Below are 14,895 nucleotides of genomic sequence, written 5' to 3'. Positions count from 1 at the left end.
TTATTGCATATTATTTTTTATGTTTCTTTGTCCCTGCGGGACTCTTGTTAAGTGCACACAGTGTGTTCTCTCTGTAGTAGTTAATGTTCGCACCGGTCACATTTGACATCTTAATTTTCCGTCATATTTTCGCGACTTAAATCATCCCTTTGTTAGTGGCATGTACAGTACATGCTGCACTCTGTAAAAATCAGCGTGGCTTTTCAGTATGATTATATACATTTGATTGTATCGACTGAATGGACGTTTATAGGGGTCTGTGTATTTTCTCAAAGTCTTTTCATCATGCAGCTCTTGGCCCCAGGAGCTGGACACACTGCTGGGCAGCATGCAGACACCTGTGGAGTGTGTTGTGATTGTGAGTTTGTTTGTTTATTTGTGTGTGTATGTGTGTGTGCGTGTGTATGTGTGTGTGTGTGTGTGTGTGTGTGTGTGTGTGTGAGTGTGTGTGTGCGTGTGTGTGTCTGGCTGTGGAATTTGTTGTCTTGATAATGGCTGAGTTCGATTCGGCTCCGATGTGTGTACTGCATGTGTGTCCTGTTGAGTCTCAGGGGTTTTGGATGTGTGTTTGTGTCGAGCAGAGGCCTTTGATGATTTGTGCAAGTCTGCGTGCTCAGCTAGTGCTGCTGCCTGTCTGACATTTTTGTCCTTGTGCCTTTTGAAAAGGTGGAACACATTATTCCCAGACAAGGACGCATGCTGAGCAGTCGCCCACCTCTCCTTCATCCACACAATGCCCACCGCCATGCCCATTCATGCCAATTAGTGCCAGTCTGCCTGCCTATGCCCATTACAGCTGGGCAGTTCACCTTGAGCGCACATAACAGTGTGGCTCTCTGCCCTAGATGTGGACACATGCAGGCACCATAAGGAAACAAAAAAGGTTTTGCTTCTCAGTCTTCTCTGACATGAAAGAGAAAGTAAAGTGAGTGTGCTGCTGGCAAGCCAATAAAGCAGCATTAGTCTACAGTTGTGTGTTTATTACCATTTGTCTCCACAGGCATTCTGTTTAGCGCTGTGCTCCCTGCAGCACCTCAAAGTTGCACATCCCACACCTGTCAGCCCGTCCTCAACCTGACATCAGCCGAGAAATTATCACACTCACGTCATCTGATTTCCTGCTTGTGTTTCTCTCCCTGTCCCACCCACATGAAAACATCATAGGAGTTTAAAGATGAGGTGTGATAAACATTTAAGAGGATTTGCTTTAAATGAGCTTTACAGATAGACTTTTTTTTATGTGAGTACTGAGTGGTTTATCATCAGATTAATCAATAATGAATAGTGTGAGTTGCAGCCCTATAGCTAAAAGAAACAGGGTTTGTCTGACTATTATTATAATAATAAGAAAAAATGCTATTATCACAATCAGGATTTAGGGGGATCTATTGGGAGAAAGGAAATTTAATATTTATTACTATGCATGGGCAGATTATAAGACAATGGGCCACTGGGCACAGAGATACAAATGGCCCCACCGACTCTCATAGGAGCAAGACACAGTCAGTTTCATGTGACTTCATGTGACTGCAGTTCCTTTTCATCACTTTGTGGTCTTTTTGAGTCTCTTTTTGGTCGATGCGTGTTAATATGAATGATACTTTGCAGGCTAGTACATTGTATCGTATCGTATTGTTAAGGTCAGGGGTGCACCTGGGCCTGTGCCTGGTAGGCCTATTCAGTAATCCATGTTTTCATCGGTAAATAAGCACCTAAAACAAAGGCTATTTTTTGCCTAAGATTGAGCCCTTCATGTCTACATTGCGAGTGGGTCTTCCTTTATTGAGTTCTCTATGTTGTTGTACAGTAGTTTAGAACAGACAAACCAAACATATGCTCTAGAGAGGGCTTTTGCCCCTGCATTTATAAGTTACCTGAAAGTCAGAACTGAGGTGGGTGTATAGTTGGTTGCAATTTGCTGCCAAATCCTACATACTGCTCCTTTAAATTTCAAGTAATGTTTAACTTTGTCATCCAAATTGAAAATTTACACAAAATATAAACTTGGCCCTTTGGAGAAATATTTCATTGTTCTTAATTTGCTAACTGTGCTATCAAAGTATGTACAAAAATCTGACTTGTAAATTCTCTGTAGCTTATTACAATTTTTTAATAGTAGAGCTGTAGCTGTAGCTTTAGCGGTGTACTGTGAAACTGCCATGGTATGAAAATTGACAGTTATCATACTATGTTAATCTGCTTGTCTATGGTTTTAAGAAACAAAACAAAATGACAGTCTAATCTGTGTGTGTGCATCTCCTTTTCTCTTTGCCTGTCAGAATTGTGTTTTTCAACCAAAGAAACCCCTCTGCTTTTATTCCTTCGAGGGTCATTGTTACACACTGAAACTGTGATATTTTCTGAGACAGCTACCGAGCTGTGAAAATCTTACACAGTTGCTACCCTACATGTGAGGCTCCTATGTTGAAGGACCAGACAAAGAGGTGATAGCTGTGTGGGTAGAGTGAATGAGTCGATGGTGTAATGATGAATGGAGTTCGAATTACATTTATCTCTCCCTTTTCTCTCGCTCTTCTTTTCTGTCCTTTACTTTTCTCTTTCCCCTTTTTTCTCCCTGCTTCTGCCTCTCCTCCTACAAGTCTCCCATACTCCTTTTGTGCAGTAACACACATTCTCTGAACAGGATTATAAACACTTTTTGAAATAATATTTGGGTGTTTATGTCTGCGTTTGCCCTTGAATGAGTGTGTTGGACTTTTGCCTGCGCATTTGTGTGTCTGAGTGTCTGCGATGGCTGCTATTGTTTGTGTGTGTGGGTGTTTGCGAATGCATGCTTTGTATGTGTGTTAAAATGAAAGAGTGAGAGAGAGAGCACCAGTTCATGTTTGCGTGCACGCGCGCGCGTGTGTGTGCACATGTGCACATCTGAATGCAAATTTACGCATTTGTGCGTCTGCGTGTGTACTCAGTAGGATTATACAGCAATAGAGGAGCTTAGCAGTGATTTGCCCATCCATTCCAGTCCCTCCCTAATCCTGCACACACACAGATACACACTCACACATGCACACTTCTTTGTATGTGTGTGTGACTAGCAGGGATCTAATAGTGTGTGTGGATTAGTAGGTTTGTGAATGGGATGTGGCTTGGGCTGAAGTAGCACACTACACTGCCAGCAAGTTAACACAGCCTGGCAGAGGGTTTGTGACAGAGGCAGAGAGGTGAAGGGGTACGCAAAGTGAGAGATATTTGTGTGCACGATGCATGGGGCACTGTTGAAACAATTATGTAACGATTACAAAAAGGTTATGAATGATAGATTGTGAGGAGAGAGTGGACATGATGTGATAAAGGTGTTGTAATAAGGGCGTGACTTTGTAAAGCCAGCCTTGCAGAGTTCATTTGTGGGTGTTTGTGACCATTAGATGGCTCTGCACCTGCTGTCTCTCTCACTCACTCACACTCACACACACACACACACACACACACACACACACACACACACACACACACACACACACACACACACACACACACACACACACACACACACACACACACACACACACACACACACACACACACACACACACACACACACACACACACACACACACACACACACACACACACGCACACACACAGACAGATGGAAAGACATGGATAAACAAGAGAGCTGAGACTTTCTCCGACAGAGACAGATAGATGGATAGTGTGTGTGCGGTTGTGTTGTCGTAACCACAGTGTATTTGAAGTCTGTGGGGGCGACTGAGAGAGTGGGAGAGTCAGTATCTGTGTGTGTGAGAGGGAGGGAGCCGTCTGTGATATGTATATAGGTGTGAGTATATATAGAAGCTTTTCATCAGTTTCCTTAGTGACTGGCTCTGGCTGAGCCTGTTTTTCGGAGAAAGACAGAAATGAAGAAGAGAGCAGAGCTGAGGATGATTTTACTGTACTTAACAATACATTAATTCCTGTTGGGAGGTGGTTATTGACTGAGTTTTGGTGTCATGAGTTAATAATTATTTTGCCTGTATCATGATTGAAACTCACTTTAGTCAGCCCCAGTGTCCAAAAAGACTGGTGTTGGAAAGGTTCATTTTGAAATGCAATAGGTTCCAGATTACTAGCTACCCTGTTTAAATGTGATAAGTAATCAAATATTTAAATTGCTTCATCAAAGAATTATTTTTCAAACAATGGGCTATAAAGCTAAAAAATGTCTGAAAATAGGCTATGACAAAAGAAGACGTTCCAACTGAATGAATGTTGTCTTCTGCATTTAAACTTTTTACTTAAAAGAATATTCTCGTGTTACCCCTTTGTAATCACCAACATTTTCATTCTAACTCAAATTTAGTTACTTTGTTCACAGTAACCAATCACAATTAACTTTATGTGACTAGTTACTCCCAGCACTGATAAAGATGGATGACATGACTTCTCAAAAGTGAAGCCAAAACATCTTGATTGACCTCTGGTGGCTGGCTGTACTACAGGTTATTATGTAGTCCTGTCACCTACAGATTCTGCATAATTGCAATATCTCTTTATGGAAAAATTTGGGATGTCACCATTCATCAAGTTTGCCATGATGTTTTCATACCCAACCATATTAAAGAGGCCTTAGTGAATTCATTTGATACACACAAAGTCTATCAGTCATGAAGTGGAGATGTAAATTGTGAGGAGGTAACAGCTTTATAAGCCCAGGGACTATAAAACATGGATTTCACTGAAGTGTTGACATCTGATATTACCAAATTATGATCAAGTAGTGATATTCTAGACATTTAGTGATGATCTGCAGTTATTTGCATCCAACCAAAACAGGTCTCCTGGTGAAAATGGTCAGACATTGGGGAAAAAGTGAATAAACTAGATATTTATGTGGTTCTAGAGTATGGGTTGGAGTTGGAGGTTTTCAGAAATGATGGAGGGGTGTTGAAGTGCGGCCTCCTTGACTGGACTGAGATCGTTTTATATGTAGAGACAGACCAACTGAACAAAAAGACATTACTGAAACAGGGCTAAAATCACCATTCAAAGAAAATGTGTTTTCTTATAACTGATTCTCTCTTTCCTCGTCTCTTTGTGCCTGTTCTCCACCCCCTCTTGCTCTCTTGCACTGCTTTCACTTGACGGCAGATTGTAAACAAACCCACACAAATGAATTATGATTAAATGCCGAGAGGCTCCAATTAGCTGCCAAGGCAACGGAAACAACTGTGAAACAAATACACCGTCTCGTCTGGTGTACTCTCAGTCTCTTCTGATTTAGCTTTTTGTCTGTGTCTCATTCTTGTGTGTTTATAAAGTATCTCTGTCTGTGTCTTTTCTTTACTTTTGCCCTCGTTGTTCTGTCTCTCTGCATCCTTGTCTCTTACTGTAAGCTTTAACTTAGACAATGCTCTTTTATAACTTGTTTGCAATGTATTTGAAACACATTGGTAAAAGATATGCTTCTTTTTACTGTTATAACTTTCAAGAGTGCACCAGCAAGCCCTATATTTCATAATAGAAATATATGTTTTTAAACAAGTGCGTGGTGTCGTTTCAAAACAGGAAGGAAATTTTGCGATTTGTTGGCACGGTGCTGTAGCAAATTAGGAACTGTGTCTCCAATATGAGCAACAACAACTAACAACGTTGAGCATTATCTCCAGAAAGTCAAACTTCCCCATCACAAATTTCAAGAAGAGAAATAAACAATGTGAAACATCATTGCTCTGAGTGCTTATCACCCAAAATGCCTCCCAAAATAAAATAAAAAGAGCACAAAGAACACTCAGATTACTACTTTTCAATCCTCTTATCCAGCCGACCCTTTCTGGACACAGTTTGTTAGTTAGTTCTGGGCACCAAAAAGCAAACTTTGAAATATCTCCTGCCCTGCAGTAGTTAAACACTCCATGATTATCCAACGCTGAACATCATGATTGATATCAAGCTGACAGGAAGACCAACCAACACAAACAGGATGTGTTTTTAGTGCATGTTTAGACCCATTTGGTCCAGTGGGAATTATTACAGTTCTGCATTGGTGTGTGTGTGCATGTCTATGTGTGTGTGTGTTATCATCTCATGAGTGAGTGCTCACTTCTTCTCTGTGCGTGCTTCATCTCTTAGCATTGAGGAGCACATTTCATCTATATTTACTTCCAAATGGTCTTTTAACTAGGTCAGCTAACTAACGGAAATAGACTGCTGTACGCTGTCCGTGAGGGAATCAGTCATGACATCTAGTGGTGGAAAGTGGGAAGTGCAGCCTCGTGGAATCTGAGGATAACACCTACTGTGCCTGCAATAGAGGAAAATAGATAGTGGCTGATCTCTTTGTTCTGTAATGACAAAAGAGTGTGCTTGCACATGTGAGAGTGGATGGATTTAGTGTAATTATCTGCATGTATAATGGATATCTCTTTGACTTTTATCTCTAGACGTTTAATGCGTCATACTTATGCATGTTTCTGGGGCTTTTTTACACACATTTTTTTGCACATTATTGCCACTTTCAATGATTTAGCCACTACATTAAAACTTTTTTAGTGTTTCTTTCCACGTCAATAAATATTTTTTGAGTGCCTGGATTTTTTTTGTCTTTTTTCCAAGGGCACCCGACACGCTTTTATGATCTACATTCGATTACACAGAGCAACTAGTCATCTTGTTGTCTTTCTGTCTGCTCCACTTAATCCTGAAACGATTTGTCAACTAATCTGATTGTTGACTGACAGAATATTAATTGATAATTTGTCAACATTTATAGTAAAAAGTGCCATTCAGTCTCTGGTTCCAGCTTCTCGAATGTGACAAGAAAAGAAACAATTTGAAAACATCCCCCTGGACTCTAGAGAATAGTGACAAACTTGTCACCATTATTTGACATTTTATGGGCCATGATTCTTCAGTAATTTGATAAAAAAAACGAGTTTAATAATCGTTTCAGCCATAGATACATGCATATCTGTGTGTCTACAAGAGTTGTCCATGTGTCACTCTTTCATGTACTCTCTCTCTCTATAATCTCTACTGCTCACTCTCTCCCTCCCTCTTTATCTGTTCCACACTCCCCCTCTCTGCCCTTCTCACTGTAACAACCTCCCACCCTCTCCCTCTCTCTCTCTCCCTCCCTCTCCCTCTCTCGTTCTCTTTTGCTGCTTGTAAGCGGTCTCTGGGCGTGCAGCCAGCTGGCGTGTGTGTGTTTTTTGAATGAATACCTGATGAAGTTGGCCGAGCGAACCGTGGGAGGGGCCCTCTGTATGTGTGTGTGTGTGTGTGTGTGTGTGTGTGTGTGTGTGTGTGTGTGTGTGTGTGTGTGTAGGGCAGACAGTGTGAGAGCTCTGGCTCACATTCAGCCCCTTGCATAATACACGTTGGAGCTCTGCATGCGGGACTCCCTCCCTGTGGGCGTGTGCAAGTGTGTGCTACCAATTTTATGTGTGTGTGTGTGTGTGTGTGTGTGTGTGTGTGTGAGATCACCTGAGTGCTGTGTATTAGTGGTAGTGAGGGAGCTTCCTGCCTCGCTGTCAAGATTTAGGTGTGTGTGTGTGTGTGTGTGTGTGTGTGTGTGTGTGTGTGAGAGAGAGAGTGTGTGTTTGGGGAGGGGGGGTGAGAAAGGCCGAGAGCAGTTTGTAGCACAAGTACACTGAATCAGCTCGGGATTTTCCGCTTGAGGGGGAGAGAGGGAGACGGAGGGAGAGACTCAGGGTGCTTTACAAGGGACACGGCAGAGCAGGAGAAGAGAGGAGTTAAAGGAGGAGAGGAATGAGAGGGGGAGAGAGAGCATGCAGCAGGAGTGGGCTACTCCTGCTACCATGGTAAGTACACTTCACACAGTTTTGCGCTCGCTCTGAATGAAGTGTGTGTGGGAGCGAGAGAGAGTGTGTGTGTGTGTGAGCTTGTCTTGTTCTATCACAGTATGTCATTTGTAAGTGCGTACTGCGTCTGCCCTAGTTTCTCCTACAATCGTCGTCGCTTGTTTCTACCATTCGCCCGTCGTCCTGAAGTGTCTCCCCTCCCTGCTTCTCTTCTGCTCTCACATTTCTCTCATTCCTCCCTTTCTGTTGGCTCTTTTCTTTCTCAGGCTCTCCCTGACTGTCTGTCTGTCTCCCCCTTCGCCACCCACCCACCCTCAGGGTTGTTGAGGGGTGAGAAAGTGCAAGTCATGCAACGTTGCCTAAGTGTTTGTTTTCCAAAAGAGACTCTCGCTCTCTTTTTCTCACAGTCATTTGTTTCTCTCCAGCTCTCTCTCTTTGTTTGTGTAACTCTTAACCACTCTCTCTCTCTCTCTCTCTCTCACTTGCTCTTGCTTCCCTTTTTCACCCCTCCCTCTCCTCTTCCCCCTGCTTCTCTAACTCTCCGTCTCCATCTCCATCTGTCAATGGCAGATCCTCCATTACTCCCTCACTATCTGACCATACTCCCGTGTGTGTGTGTTTGTTGTTGTTTGTGTGTAATCACTAGCAGAGAGTGACAGGGAATAAAGTGGCAGCCTTGTCAGAGTTCCCAGTCTGGCAAGGGTCCCCATACTGTGCACGCCACACGCACACACGTATGCAGACGCAAACACATGCACACACACACCCACAGGAAAGAAAACTACAGAGAGACATAGAAGAAATAGAGAAGAAGAGAGAGACAGAGAAGTATAAGCCTGCAGCAACACTGTACTTTCCAGTTGATCTATATTTAGCAGTGAGATAACACATCACGTTGGACTTATCCCTTTGATCATGATTATGATTATGACTGGGCAATCATGCACGCACACATACAAACACACACACACACACACACACATACAACAGACATACATAGCAAATTCACAACAGTTTTGATATTATTAGAGCATTTATGAGAGGGCTTTTGTAGATAAAATGTTGGTTTGAAGATGGAAGATGGTTGGTTTGAAGATTAAATAAAAATTCTGTGACTGCTTTGCCTATTTCTCCTCCTCAAATGTTTTCCAAAACTTATTTTAGTGTACTGTTTAGCTGTACAATGAGAAAGTCGGTCCCGTTGTGGGGGTTGCTTAGTACTTTGGTCAACTGTTCCCAACATGGCTGTCAAATCACTAACTCTCTCATTTTACAGGTAAACAGTGCATTAAAATATCTGTCTTAAATAATTGTGAACAGTAAGAAATAGTTAATGTAATAACAGAATCTTGATTCATATTGATCAGCGTTGCCTGGTTTGACAGTTTGACCAAAGTTGACAAGCAGTGACATAATTGACAGCAACATTAGAGACTCAGCGCCTCTGCTTGTTTTTTGTTTTTTGGTGCACTGTGGTAGATTTTAGGTGAATGCCAATAGAAGCAGTTGGACATGATTTTGCATAGACTATCTATCTCATGTACTTTTTTTAGAATATTATGACAGTTCCAGCAAACATGACATAAAGGTATTTTCATAGAAGTTTATGACTGTAGCCTATAAGGGAAGTAACATGGATTTTGTCAGGGGACGGGACATATCACCATATGATTACACAATAGCTTTTGCTAAAAACTAAAGCTGCAGAGTTGATAGCATCAACAAAAGCATCAACAAAAGCTCAATACTGGTTGCTTAGAGATGTCCCGTAGAACTGTGAAACCCAGTGTTTGTGTCTCTGAATGTCTGTTGCTGCTGTAAACAGTTCATAATTGTAGTAAATGACTGTAGTTACAGTGCTGTCGGCCATACCACTGGCGCCATTTCCACAGGACACCCCATTACTGCTTGAAAAAAGTAGAAGCATTTATAAATTATAGATTTCCATATAAGTTAAATGCATCAGTTAGAGAGTATAATGTGTATAAGTGTAACTTTGAAAATGTCATTTTTATACATAATTTATACATGAAGGATTGGTTTGATTTGTGTCCCTGTGGAGTTTTAATCACAAACATCAGACAGTATGAATACTTCACAATTCATCCAGTAGAGGCTACTATGTATGTATGTGTGTGTGTGTGTGTGTGTGTGTGTGTGTGTGTGTGTGTGTGTGTTTGAGTGTGAAGGAAAGAAAGGATGACAGATACACACCTCCACTGTTTTGACCATAGAAGGACAATAGTATAATGCACGAGTGAACGATTCAGGTTACTGACTCACACATGCTCACACAGACTGTGGTGAGGTGGATCATTGTGTTTGTGAATGCATGTGTGTGTGTGTGTGTGTGTGTGAGTGAGAGAGACAGAGAGAGAGAGCCTGAAGCACATGGAGGACAGACGGCTTGGGTTACGGGTCATCTGATATCAACACACACATTCATTCATTCTCACTCTCTCACACACACACGCAGACACACGCACACACACACACACACACACACACACACGCTGCAAACTCAGCAAGATTCAGGTGGCATAGCTTTTCAGTGAATGTGTGTTTGAGTGTCAGTTTCAGTGAAGCAATACGCTCTCTCTTTTTGCAATGTAGGTCAGTTAAGCTCCCCTCTCTTTCTCTCTCCCATGTGTCCCAAGCCTTTCCTCACTCCCTACCCCTGTTCTCCCATCTTTTTTGCATTCCTGCTTTTCTTTATCCATCCCTTGAATCCCTCTGTCAATTCCCTTCAGTCTTCCTTCATTAACTGGGCTGTTTTTTTTTCTTTGTTCAAAATACTAAAGTTTTCTGACCTGCGTGCTCGAAGGGTTAATAAAGAGGGAATAATGCCCGCATGGAGTCTTGTTCTCTACTTTCACTCCATCTCTCTCCCCAGGCGCCAACCTTTGAGTCAATCCTCATACATGCTTATGCTAAAGTGCCCAACTTTACAGCAGAAATAAACAACTCTTACAAGAAACTGTTTTGATCTATATAGCTTGCTCTTGTAGCTGATTTATGATAGTAGTACAGGGGTTAAATTTGTATATAGCTATTAAATGTTTTTAAGGCTTAAAGTTATGCATAATTTAAATCGGCTGCTTTAAGTGACATGTTGTCAATGGATAGTGTCGTCAGGCTCTCAGTCAGATCCACACCTTGCTCCTCCACAGCGCCACCCTCTCGTCCAAACACGGTCACTTCCAGCTCCAAAAAGCAGACAGAATTTCAGACTAGAGGCTTCTAAATATAACTCCACAAACCAGTAGGTGATGCCATGGTAGCTACGTCCATTACAGTCTATGCTTCTCCCTCACTTTCAGCACAGTTTCTTTATTTTCTTTCTTTCTGTCACTAACACTGCAGGATAAAGTAGAGAAGAGAGTACCATAGTTTGAAAGTTCACATTTTCCTCAGGATTATTGTATGTGTATTTGTTTGAATGTACTGTATGTTTGATCTGCAGTATTTTAGTTACTAAGCTGCTCTTATTAATATTTTCATATTAACGATGAATCAAATGACTAGGTGACCCGTCTCTTCACAAATTTAGTGAAAATAGATATTTTTTTGCATAATTTTAACCCCCCCAGAAATGATTTTAAAAAAAGATGGGATTTTCGTTAGGGTCTGTACAAAACAGGCACATTCCCTTTCTTTTGAAATATGATTTATGGGCGAAGGAATCTGTGTAGCACCACAGTCTTTCATTTATGATATATTGTGGCATGTTTTATCTTTACCAAATAATTGCAGCTCCTATAATTTTGATCTTGCACTTAGCCATAGTGCAATTTTGATAATATTTCAATAAATTGTGCAGCCCTGTTAAATCCCAATGTCTCTACCTTCACAGCACCAAACAGCAAACAGAGTTAGAGACAAAGTGGTGAACATAACAGCATTTAGCTGCTAAAGACCCAGATATTTCTTTCAGAAGCTGGTTGATACTGACATAGAGCTTAAAAGGAAGGTGAATATTGGTCTCACATTTGTTAAGTTTAGTATATCAACTTCATTAAATACATCAGTTATGTTTGCTGCTTGTTTCTGCTGCCCCCATATGGCTAAAAGTCAGTTATTGCAGGTTAAATTCTTATTTTCCTACTTTGAGCAAATTTCCTATCATATACTGTACCTCAGCAGCCTCGCAAGATGACAAAACACTTGTGTAGTCATATACACCTCCTCTGTTGCAAAGACAATCTTGCTAATAGCAATTTCTGCTTTTTTGCAAACACTGTAACAATAACAGTACAATGTTTCCCATTACACAATGCCTATAATATTTCTCCTGATAGTCTCAGGAACCCTTTTCACATGCCAGAGTGAACTGTCAGAAATACTGTGCCCCGCTCTGAAGATAAAAGCAACCATAGATGGCAGCATGAACAGATCTGCGGCTGATGTACAGACACTGTCAGTGTTTGATGTGACAGCTGATATGAAATGTCTCTGATCTGAGAGCTCTCAGACACATAATATTTCTCCTATCTCAAAGTTTTAATTTGAGCAACAGCTTGTTGAATATGAGTTTGGCTTATTTTCTTTTAAATCTATCTATACTGACTGTATATTTTGACACGGCGGTAACAGAACGCTGAATGAGAGGCAGTACAGGAGAGACAAGTAGGACATTAATGTGAAAGGATGCCAAGAGAGAAGAAGCAAAGAGAGACAGACGATTAAGGACATAAAACCAGTAGATGGAAGAATGATAATTGAGAATGGAGTTATGAGGAAGGAGAGGTGGACAGGCTGAGGCAGGAGAGGAGTCGAGCGGAGGTAGAGTGAAGGAGGGAGAGGCAAAGAAGAGTGCATCTCAGTGCTAAAAGCTCACCGATCAACACACCTCTGAGTCATGCCTGCTTGATTGAACAGATGGTGCGTGCTTGAGAAAATGTGTGTGCTCACTACAATAAAACAAAGCCTGTATGTGTGTACGCTAGTGTTCTTGTGCTATATGTGAATTTGCATGTGTGTGTGTTTACTCCTACGCCTGTCTCTGCAGTTGTGTTGTAGTAGCAATGCGACACTTCTTAAATCACAGAAATCTGCTTGAGATGCAGGATGTCCCTCGTCCTATAGAGCACACACACGCACACACACACACACACACACACACACACACACACACACACACACACACACAACTGCAATTGGTATCCCTCTGCAGGAATTAGCAAATAAGCCCCAGGAAGTCTCGGAGGTGTTGACCCATTCATTCTGGTTGAAAGATGAAATCTTTTGTGGCTTGGCAGCTCAGAGATCAGATAATCAGAGTCATCACCAATAAAAGAGGCGGCATTATGGGGACCAACAGGAGGACCGTTGGCAACGACCAAAGTCTTATATTCTTGTCTCTAACCCAGCAGCATAAATTACTGGGTTTCTGAATGCACAATAATAAAATGCTTTGTGGGCATTATATCACGCAAGAGGCTTCCATTTTTACGTCAAGATACTTCAACAGTATGAAGATACGTCTCACACGACTGCTTGGTAGAGCAACGGTGGAGGGCAAACTAATAAACAAATTTTATTAGAAAATGTATATTACCGCCTTTTTTAACCAAATAACATAAAGTATCTTTACGTCAACTTTGGTAGATTTTCCGTATTTTTCAGCCTCATTGTTTTCTTAGATCACTGAATTTGGATGATGTGTAGAAAGGCCTTCTATGGGTTGTTCACAACAGACAGAATCTATAATCCTGTTTATACTTTCTATTAATATTGTCTTGGGTGATCACAAGTGGACAGCTCCATGTCTGTCTGTTCACAGCTGGCATTAGAATGTGTCTCCACATGCGTCTCATGTGACAACTTGTGATCCCTTTCCCGATCTGTATGCAAATAAACATGTAACACTCTGTCACCGTCACTGCTGTTGCCCTGGGTTTCAGTAAGAATCGTCCAGTTTCTGTTGTACTGACTTTTTGGCCTATATGGGAATCAGACAGTGTGTTTTATGTTCACTTAGTCCTGGAGAATCCATTTTGCCAATATAAAAGGACCAAATTACAGTGCACAAATTTCCAATTTCACTGGAGTTGCATGTTGTATAACTCCATGTGACAAATAAATGATTTATTAGGTAGGCATTCTTTCAATGTGGCCCAGGACCCATGATCATACACACTACTAAAAGAATGTGGCCTCATGTGGCCCAGACCACCCCTAAATGTGGTCTTAGCCCTCGGATCTTAAGACACATTGAGGATTCATTGGGTGCATTCATACGTGTACTTAGAGCTTCTTAACTGATCACCCAAAACTCTTGTACAAGTGTAAACAGAGCTTTGACTGGAATTCACGTGTTTATTTTTTTTTATATGATTACTTATTTTAGAGTGAAAATGCATTTTTGACTTTATTTTACCGAACAAATATTTATTAGTTTATACATGTATTCATTTACAGTACTAGATGTAAGATAATGACTCCTTCCTTTTTGGTTCAGACAATCATTTTATTTTTTGCTGTAATGCTCAAGTATTTCTGTTTATTTCAGAGTTGCATGAAATGCACAGGATAATGTAAACTTGCTGACTTTGCAAACTTTTAACTGAGACAAACCTTGTATTACAGTCAGCATGTTGTTGCTGTAACAACAGTTATGCCAGCTGTGCATTTTTTAGTGCAAGTCTGTCGTGTGTTTGTCAACCAGTACTCGGTCACCTCTGTCAAGTGTGCAAATGTGACGAGTCTCTAAGTAGTGCGGTGGATGTGTGCTTTTGTGCTCCACCGAAAGAGAGAGTGTGTGTTTGTGTGTGAACTTGAGCTGTGTGTCAGGAAAAGAACATGTGTCAGCATAATTGAATACGCCCAGGTGTCAGGTGGTGTGTCGCTGAGAGTATGTGTGTGGGTGTGGGTTGGTGCATGTGCTTGAAATGCTTCTACATTATTTATGAGATTCACACCAAGCTTTCCATCTTTTGCAGCAGCGGGTCCTCGCGAACAGATGGTGCACACACACACACACACACACACACACACACACACGTGGTACACGCTCACACATACTTCACTGAGTACAGCACACACTGGTTATTAGATATCCAGCAGGTGCCGGAAACTTCTTGGAATTGTTTAGATTATTATTGTTAGGGGTGCA

At 41.4% G+C, this 14,895-nt stretch overlaps 1 protein-coding gene across 2 annotated transcripts in view; it reads left to right on the top strand.

Annotated features, from left to right (window-relative positions):
• atxn1a (ataxin 1a) overlaps positions 1 to 14,895 on the top strand; it is a 135,964-nt gene that overhangs the window by 104,541 nt on the left and 16,528 nt on the right. Inside the window, exon 1 of one of the 2 annotated variants that reach the window (XM_042505916.2) lies at positions 7,459 to 7,781. The exons of the other annotated variant lie outside the window; for it this stretch is intronic. The gene's annotated coding sequence lies outside the window, so the exon portion shown is untranslated. Of the gene's footprint in view, positions 1 to 7,458; positions 7,782 to 14,895 lie in introns of those variants that run through there. 2 annotated transcript variants of the gene reach the window in all.

This window comes from Plectropomus leopardus, chromosome 17 (genome assembly GCF_026936395.1).
Source record: "Plectropomus leopardus strain MGB_pleo_1.0 chromosome 17, ASM2693639v1, whole genome shotgun sequence".
NCBI classification, from domain to species: Eukaryota; Metazoa; Chordata; class Actinopteri; order Perciformes; family Serranidae; genus Plectropomus; species Plectropomus leopardus.
The sequence above is the reverse complement of the archived record's forward strand: the minus strand, read 5'-3'. Positions and strand labels throughout refer to the sequence as shown.